Source organism: Pinus tabuliformis, chromosome 9, assembly GCF_031772625.1.
Source record: "Pinus tabuliformis cultivar Carrire ecotype Pingquan chromosome 9, CPIR1, whole genome shotgun sequence".
NCBI lineage: Eukaryota > Viridiplantae > Streptophyta > Pinopsida > Pinales > Pinaceae > Pinus > Pinus tabuliformis.
The window spans coordinates 1298575078-1298583953 of NC_142307.1; positions in this window are offsets into that span (position 1 = coordinate 1298575078).

Consider the following 8876-nt stretch of genomic DNA (forward strand, 5'->3'; position numbering starts at 1 on the left):
TCTTGATATTTTTCCATCACTTAGTCTCTTGGTCCTTCTTCTCAACTCCTTGGGAGTGATCTTAACATCTCACCCTTTCCTGTAGTCACTGAGAGATAGATTAGCGCAGCTTCAGCGGGCAGTGACTGTTGCCGGAATGAGGCCCAACTATGTAGTTTCTGCATGCAAGACAGACAAGGTAGCTTGGAAAACACTGCGCAATTTTAAGGCATAGGACACTGCTGTGGAATGGGGGTCTTAGGAGGAAACCTCTACGCAAATTCTGAGTGTAGTGCATCCTGAGAAGCTGGGAGGAAATATTGCACAGTTTTTGGATGCAAGGCATTGCTACGGGATGGGTTCTGGGAGGACACGTTTGCATAGTTTCAGGTTGCAAGGTAGACTGGGTAGTTGAGGGACAATACTATGTAGTTTCTGATGACAGTGGGTTCTGGTTAGGGAAGGACATTGGAGGAAACCACTATGTAGTTTTGGATGCCACGGCAGGCTGGGGTCTTTGCGCGTCGCGGAGTTCCAATAGGCAAGGGAGGAAGCTTAATGGTTGTAGAAACAGAGTGCATAGTTCTGGGAGGCTGGATGAGGCCAAGTTGCTTGGGAAATTGGCTGTGTAAGATCAATGAAACATATGTAAACATTGATAAGAATTCAAGGTGATCGCACACAAGCACTTAGTGATACAACATAGACCATCCAGAATGTATAAGACATACTTTTCTTGATGCAACAACCTTCGTGAAAAGAGTGCGTGAAGTGAGTGTGAAACATGTCTATGTAATGTAAAGAACTCATACGCACAAGATTTCCCTTGAAGAAAAACAACAATCCCTATGCCCAAACATGACACATGCTGCATAAAGATGAGAACATGAACAAATCTTAAGATCAAGGAGGGGAGCTTGAGATCATCAGCTTACCAACAAGTGATCAAGGAATGATCGATGGCAGGATCCAAGGTAGGCTCTAAAATTTGCATGCGAGCCAAAATTTTGGAGGGTGGTTGTAGCCGCTACAACAAAGCCTTACAATCCCCACCGCCTTAAAGGAACATCGTCCTTGGTGTTCACAACCTCTCAAGTGTCATCTTCAACAACATTACACAATTTCAAGAGCTTTCTTTCACTGAAACATCATTCCTCAATGTGTCCTCATTTGCATCTTCAACTTGGTCCTATTCATCCATTCTTCCTTTCCATTATGTCAACATTGTCTGGCCACCTCTAGACCTCTGGAATTCCTACAACACTTATTTATGAACATGTGTATTAAAACATTTTTCTGAGCATACATTTTTTTCGTAAATTCCATAAATATGGGTAAGATATTTATTTAAACATAACACTTATTTGTATGTTTGTGGATTCACTTCCCTGTGTATATCATAGAAAAAGATTGACTCACTAGTCTCCTTTTTTGGATAGTTTCCATTTCGGGATGAGGAAGTTTCCTACTATGTCACACACAATTCCTTGAGCAATTTTAATTGACCTAGGCTAACCTGCATAGGAAAAATATGGAGATTTTTGGAGTCTTATAACCAAGGTGTTCCTTGATTGCTCCATAATGCCAAATTTTTATTGCAGGTCATGGAACCTCATTAGATAATAATGTCCTAGAAGTAGCCTCTTTTTCATGCTTTCCAACTCATCAACCATCGATTGTTCTTTTCGGATGGCTTCATTATCTTTATTTATACAAGTGCACACAATTATTACAAGACACTATCTTGAGAAATTTCAATAAGAGATCCTTTCAACTTTCATCATAGTACATGGAACAATGTCCTAAAGAATACCTTTAGTCCATGGAATAAGTGCACATGAATTAACAAATGACTCAATCGTTGTTAACCAATCTCCAAAAATATAAGAGAAACTAGACAAAGACATAGCTCGGTCAATAGCGTAATATTGGCAGAATTACTCCATGACTAAGAGGATAATCAAAATGAAAAAAATTCCATCAATTGGGACCCAAGGAGAGCCTAGGTTGAGTGAAGAAGTAAACAAAAAATTAAATGAGTTTTTGAAAAGGGAATTGTCTTTTAGTGCCTTCACTATCACACTCACTAGCCTAAAGCAACACCTTGTGGATCTCACTAAGAAGTAGAAAATTTTGAACTCTTTCTTGGTCTCACTGAAGAAGGATGTGCCAATCCTCTCCTAAAACACCTCAAAGTACCACGTCATCATGGAGAGCTGACTACCTAGAAAAATTAAGATGATTGCATCATACTATAAAATTTGGGTGGCTTACCTTCAAGACATCATGAATTTCCCACTTGACGATCCAATTAGACTGTAACAATTGTCAATCTCATTTATGAGAGTTTCAAAGTATTTTCCTTTATTATATTTGAAAATCATGGAAAGTTGAGGAGTTGTGACTGACTCCAGAGAAGTTCGAGTCACAAGGGGCAATTACTAACTTAGTTTATAAATGTCACAAAACTCTCAATACTAAGTGCTTTTGGAATTTTGTTGAAATCCTTACATACCATAGCTACGAACCTAGTACATCTGTATTCATTGATTTGATATTAAGAAGCCTAAAGGCCATAATTTGGTATGCATTGTGTGTTTGCTTCAGACTATTGTTTATAAAGTTCATTTATGTATGCACTATGTGAGATGTATTACTATTTGATTGCTAAATAATCTATGCAATAGATAGTATTGTCTCTCATGTTTATTGTTTCGGTTCTATACCTTTTGTTAGTGAGCACTTGTTAGAAAAAAATGATTATTATGTATTTACTCTAGTAAGTCAAATATTTATTGTTCTCTTGAATATTAGCTAAATGTTTCCTGGACTACGCATTTATATGTTTATTCATTTATGAATGCTTGATTCTTATCTCTATTTTAACCTTTAGCTAGATTACGTTAGTTTCAATTTTGCATTTAGGTAGTTGTTAATTTAGAATTTTCATCTTGTTTTCGTGACAAGTGCCCAATATCTCATAACATCTCAAAAAACCAAGCATGGTTTTTGGGCCAAAATCATGATGGGTTTTTTTACCCAAAATGGTGTGAGGTCTAGCTCGGACCTTATGTCAGAGATAAATCCTTAGTAATTTTTGTTGGGTCATTCATCACTGCCAATAGTAAAATTGGTGCTAGAAGGAAGGCCTAAATTGCATGGTTGGTAGAAATCCCTATTCATACCAAGCAAGCATTCTCTATGAACATAACCCTTCCTAACAATCACATACCCCTCTTACCCATACTGAGTATACTAAGAGAGAAACCAGTTACAAAGATGTTTTCTTTGAACCTGCAAATGCAAAACCTTCTCAAGGAGCTTTTTACTCTCCCTTTTCCACCAAAGTAAATTCCTTTATCTCGATTACTCGTGCTTACACTAAATTGGAAGACCTCCTATAGCTTCCCATCCCCCTAGGAAAAAGGCAGTTAGGAGGCAAGTCACTAAGGAGGGTGTCTTGGTTGGCTTCACTAAATATTTGATTAAGCATACTCTGCAAGATGTCTCTGGTCCTTTTGATCAGATAAATCCGACTCCTTCTAATGCTCCTCCCTCTACTCACGTATTATGTGACACTAACGATAAACAAAACACGTTGACCATAAAAAATACTCGTCTGAGTTTGAGGATGAATCTAATCAAGAAGGAATATTATATATAATGGTCGACCAACCATAGCTAAGATGGATTTCATAGGGAGCCCTCAACCTTATAGGAATCCCACATGATCTTCCCAAATAGAAAAAAATAATCCTTCCCAAATTCGAATTTACGATGTACAGACCAAGTGAGACCCAATTCTACTTTAGGAACATCCCCTTTATTTATAGTCTACGAGAAAGAAGTTATACTATTTCCTAATATTTTTCTACCTACCCCATAATTGTCCTAAGACTCCTGAGGCCAGTCATGCTCAACCATGCAAGAGAGGATAAACACCCTATTAAAACTTAAAGAAGATAAATCCCATTTTTTTTCCACTCACCATCAGATGATTAAGAAATGGTTTGTCAAAAAATCTATTAGTGAAAAGTGTTTCCCAACAAGCTTATAGAAAACCCTAAACCCTCTATAAAGACCCCTGCCACTATGCCTAGTATCTCAGATGTTGTAAAGTCTAGTATGAATGCTGTGAATATTGGACCCAATTCAAAATTATAAACCCTGCATTTCCTTCCAACCTTTGATATTTTTTTATCATAATGTGAACAATTGTTTGGTGGACTCCAAAGCCTCCTCCAACGTCATGCCTTACTCTATGTGCAAGAAAATTAATGTTATTCCAAAAAAAAACAATGCTAAAATCATTCTATTGGACATGTAAAAGTTTAAGGTTATAAGTGAGCTTAAAGATGTCTTGATTAGAATATCCTCCAATACTTCAGTCCATGAAGTGATAGAAATCATAGTTTTGGACACACCTAATTGTTGAGCAGGGACTAGGCATGGAAACTTCAGGGCTACTTTGACACCGATTGGTCTCACCACTAGCTACCTTACAAAGGAAAGAGTAACAAGATATAGGTAAGAAATGAGCATCACATGAAACATATGGTGACTTAGTTAGAGGGGGCTATGAACCAAATTTTTTTGTACACACTATTATGAGGAATAATTTTCTAGAAACTGCTCTTGGTTGCTACATAGCCTAACCATCCCCCTTCTCATCTAAAACCTAGTTTGATATCATTCAATGTTCACAAAATAGTGATAATGATTCATGCATATTAGATGTAAATAATGGTAGTTCCACTAACTTAGATGTAAATAATGATAGTTTCACTAAATTAGGATCTGATATTGACATGTGGATTCCATATTTTAATTGCTCTAATATGAAAGATGGAGCTAGTGTAGGGGCATCTTAATCAATCTACAAGAATACAAAACCATGATAACCCATTGATTATAATTTGAAACCAACAACACCAAAGAATATGAGGCCCTCATTACCGGGCTGAAGAAATCCATTGACCTAATGGTAGAGTGCTTGAAAGTTTTGGATCGAAGAAGATAATTGTGCACTAGGTATGAAATATTATTCATTGTTTGTCTGCACACTTGAAAGGTTACAATAAGAGGTATGGGGGTTGATTTGGTTGTTTAAATAATTTAATATTATATTCATTTCTTGATCCATGAATGCCACCCTTGAAACTAGTTAATGCGGTGGTTAGTTCACTCCATTGTATCACAATTTCTCTATTGTATTAATTTTTTAAATTGTTGTCCCAGATAACATTACTAACTGACATGTGTTTAATGATGATGAATGGGTGATTTAATTCCATATGAACTTGGACACATTTAAGGACACTATAATTGATGATGAATGGGTGATTGAATTCCGTATGAACCTGGACACATTTAAGGAGAATATCATCGATGATGAAGAGCATGATTACCAAGGTATGCAAGCAAAACATGATGAGGATGTGGATAGGGTAATCCCATCCCCAAAGGGATGGTTTCATTTGAGAAATACTTCGATCTATAATCAAAATTTCGAGCACCTACGAATCCCAATATTCACAGTACCACCTTGAAGCATGAATTGGTTAATATGGGAACTAAAAAGGGCCTTAGATTTATCCTGATTAAGGAGGAAGTTAAACCTTTTCAATAAAATCTACACAAGGTTCATCCCACATTGGAACCCATGATATAGAAAGAGGTCAAGAAGTTGATGGATGCTAGGATAATATTCAAATTCAGACATTCAAAATGATTTTTTACCTAGTTCTAGTGTAGAAGAAATCATGAGAAATAAGGCTTCGCATAGACTTTAGAAACCTCAACAGAGAATTTGATAAGGATAATTACATAGTGCCTCCCATGGGGCAGGTATTATAGTAGGTTTCAATATCAACATTGTTCTCTTTTCTAGATGTATTTTCATGCTACAATCAAGTCTTGGTCATGCAGGAAGACAAAAATCAATACCTCCTTTCGTACTAAGTGGGGGGCTCATGCTTACAAGCAATTTCCTTTTGTGTTGATTAATGTTGGTGCCACCTTTCAACGAGAAATGGACATAGAATTTAGGGGCCTTCTAAGGTATACTATGGTTGTTTACATGGATGGTGTCATTGTATTCTCCAAACACAAGTTAGATCATCCACGTCACTTGAAGGAGATATTTGAAAGGTGTAGGAAATATGGGATGTCACTAAATCCAAGGAAGATCATTTTTGTTGTAGATGAAGCAACCTATTGGGTCATTTGATATCCAAATAGGGCATATCTATCGACCCTGAAAGGGTTAAAGCATTCACACAAATCCTTTGTTCTAATAGTAAAAAGTCCATGTAATATTTCCTAGGAAAAATCAACTTCATCAAGAGATTCATTTCAATTTTTTCCCAAATCATCAAATCCTTACGACAAATGATAAAAAAAGATGTATAGTTCAAATGGATTGCTCCAAAAAATGAATACTTCACCAAAATCAAAGATGACATAACATATGCTCCTGCATTGTAAGTCCAAATTTCAATAAGGAATTCTCATTCTACACTGTCACCTTTGATTTCTCTCTGGAAATTGTACTCACCTAGAAAGATGACCAGGGAGGCGAGAGGTTGATTTCGTTTATGAGTATAGGTTTATATAGTCTTGAGCTAAATTATCTATACATTGACAAATAGGCCTATGCCATATATAAGGCAGTCAAACATATCCAATCATATATCCTAAAAATCCATGTCAAAGTAATATTTCCCTATCCTATAGTAAGATTATTGTTTGTACAGAAATAATTGGGGGAACAAAGGAGAAATTAGATGACCTCTCTTAATGAGTACGATTTGGAATTCAAGCCTACACATACCATAATAGGCCTGTTAGCTTTGCTATGTTCTTTGATACTTGATGGATCAAAATAGGTGTTGCGCAGTGCTGGTTTGGTTGTGCAAGGCTGGCGGTAGTTTTTGATGCTTTCTCCTTCATTTTCCCTTTTCTCCTTATAACTCCCACACCTCCGTTTCCACCTCCTCTTCCATTCTCCTATTTCTCCCCTAACCATTATTTTCATGTCTTTCTATAGTCTTTTGTAAACCCCGCCTAAACCTATTTTCGGGCTCCCAGATATTATTTGTTTATAACCTTTTATAAACCCCGCTTAAGTACTTTTTCGGGCTCCCGAGAAATTTTGTGTTTTAATACTTTAAACCCCGCATTGATCTATTTTCATTTTTAAACCCGGCGCTAAAGCCCTAACCTTTTAAAAACACGCATATGATAAAAAATTATATAGCCTGGGCCCGCCCCTTGCCTGTCACGTCATCCAAAACACATGCTCTAATTCTGGCCATCTGATCATCCCGTTATATCATCCGACGATGTACGTAGCCCCCGTTCCCACAAACCACGCATCCGTTAGTCAGTGGGGAAGGCGGTTTCCTTGTTGTCCCATCAGCCACGTGTCGTCATATAACCGGATTGCACCTGCTTGTACGTAAACCGCCGAGCGCCAAGAGTGGTGCGGGGAGACCACTTACTGCCCTCCTAGTACAGTCCCCCACTCATTAACCTGTGCGCAACTTCCGCTCCCGATAGCCGTCCGATCCTGCCCGATGCGATCTGACGGCCCAAATCAATCTCCGCTCGTCTTCCCTGATAGCACCCACTGATCCAATCGTTTACGCGATCTGACAATTGCTATTGATCCCTGAACTTGTGTGTCTTCCATCGCCTCCCGCCATCAGATCTGGGCCGTCCATTTTGCCATCCAACGGCCAGTGTTGTTCCTCGGCTCTTCGTCCATTTTTGATGTATTTTGCTGTGTTTTGGGCCTGTTTTGTGCACGCGAAGAAGCAAGAGATGATCCAGTTTCCAGTGTATGAATTCCTCAGCTACCACAGTTAAGTAACAACACAGTCAAGGATGAGAAAGTACTGCCTCAAGCAGTTGAATTCATTCAACAGTTATGGACATTTATTCATGAAACATTCCACCTATTCGAGGAGTACAACAAAGTACCAGAGAATGCCAAATTTGTCCATTAAAACATTCAGATTGTAGCAGAGGACCCATATCTAACTGTAAATGCGGTTGGTGGTCCATTAAGACACCCCCACGCATGAGTCTGCAGAGAAATTTTGTATTCAACCTCCATATATACCCAGAAAAAGGATGTAATCAGGTTGATGAGTGTTATTTTTGTTGTAAGCTTCAACTTCTTGAGACTGTAACTATTGTGTAACCTACAACGTCTGGTCTTCATTTTCAGCTAATGCAAGCTTCTTTTGCTGTTATTTGCTCACTGTCCACTTCTCCTTCTTGTTCCAGGCTGTGCCTGTTTTACATTTATTCATGTGTTGTTAATGTTTAGCATTAGAGGGGTTGTCATTCGACCTCTGTGTTAGGATTTAGCATGTATCATTGAATTTGTTTACAGGTTTCTGTTGTTTTAATACTAGAGAGCTGTCATCCTGTCTGTGTATTAGGAAATAGATTTATAGACCTTTTAACTGGTTGTAGCCGGCCATCACAGGGTCCTATGCATCTGCCGGTGTGGTCAATCTTCTCCATCATCACATTTTGTTCAAAACTGTAAGTAATTGGTGGTCTAAAGCCTTGTAGTCTAGGGGTGTTCACCCATGTCTGGGGTCAAGCATAGTAGAAGTGGTTATCTGGCTTGAATATGTAGCATTTCTTTCATTCATCCACCATTTATCCAACATTTTGTTGAGTTTGTAATGTTCCTGAGCATCTCTGATATACAACCTAGGAGAGTTTCTTGGGGTGATAACATTAATTGGCGCCGTTGCCGGGGAGAGGAGAATCGAAGCTCAGCTTCCCTGGGAGAATGACATAGCTTCAAGCTTTGATGACAGACAAGGTTTGAACACAGTTTCTGGTTGTAATCATCTATTTGGCAACTCCATTGGAGG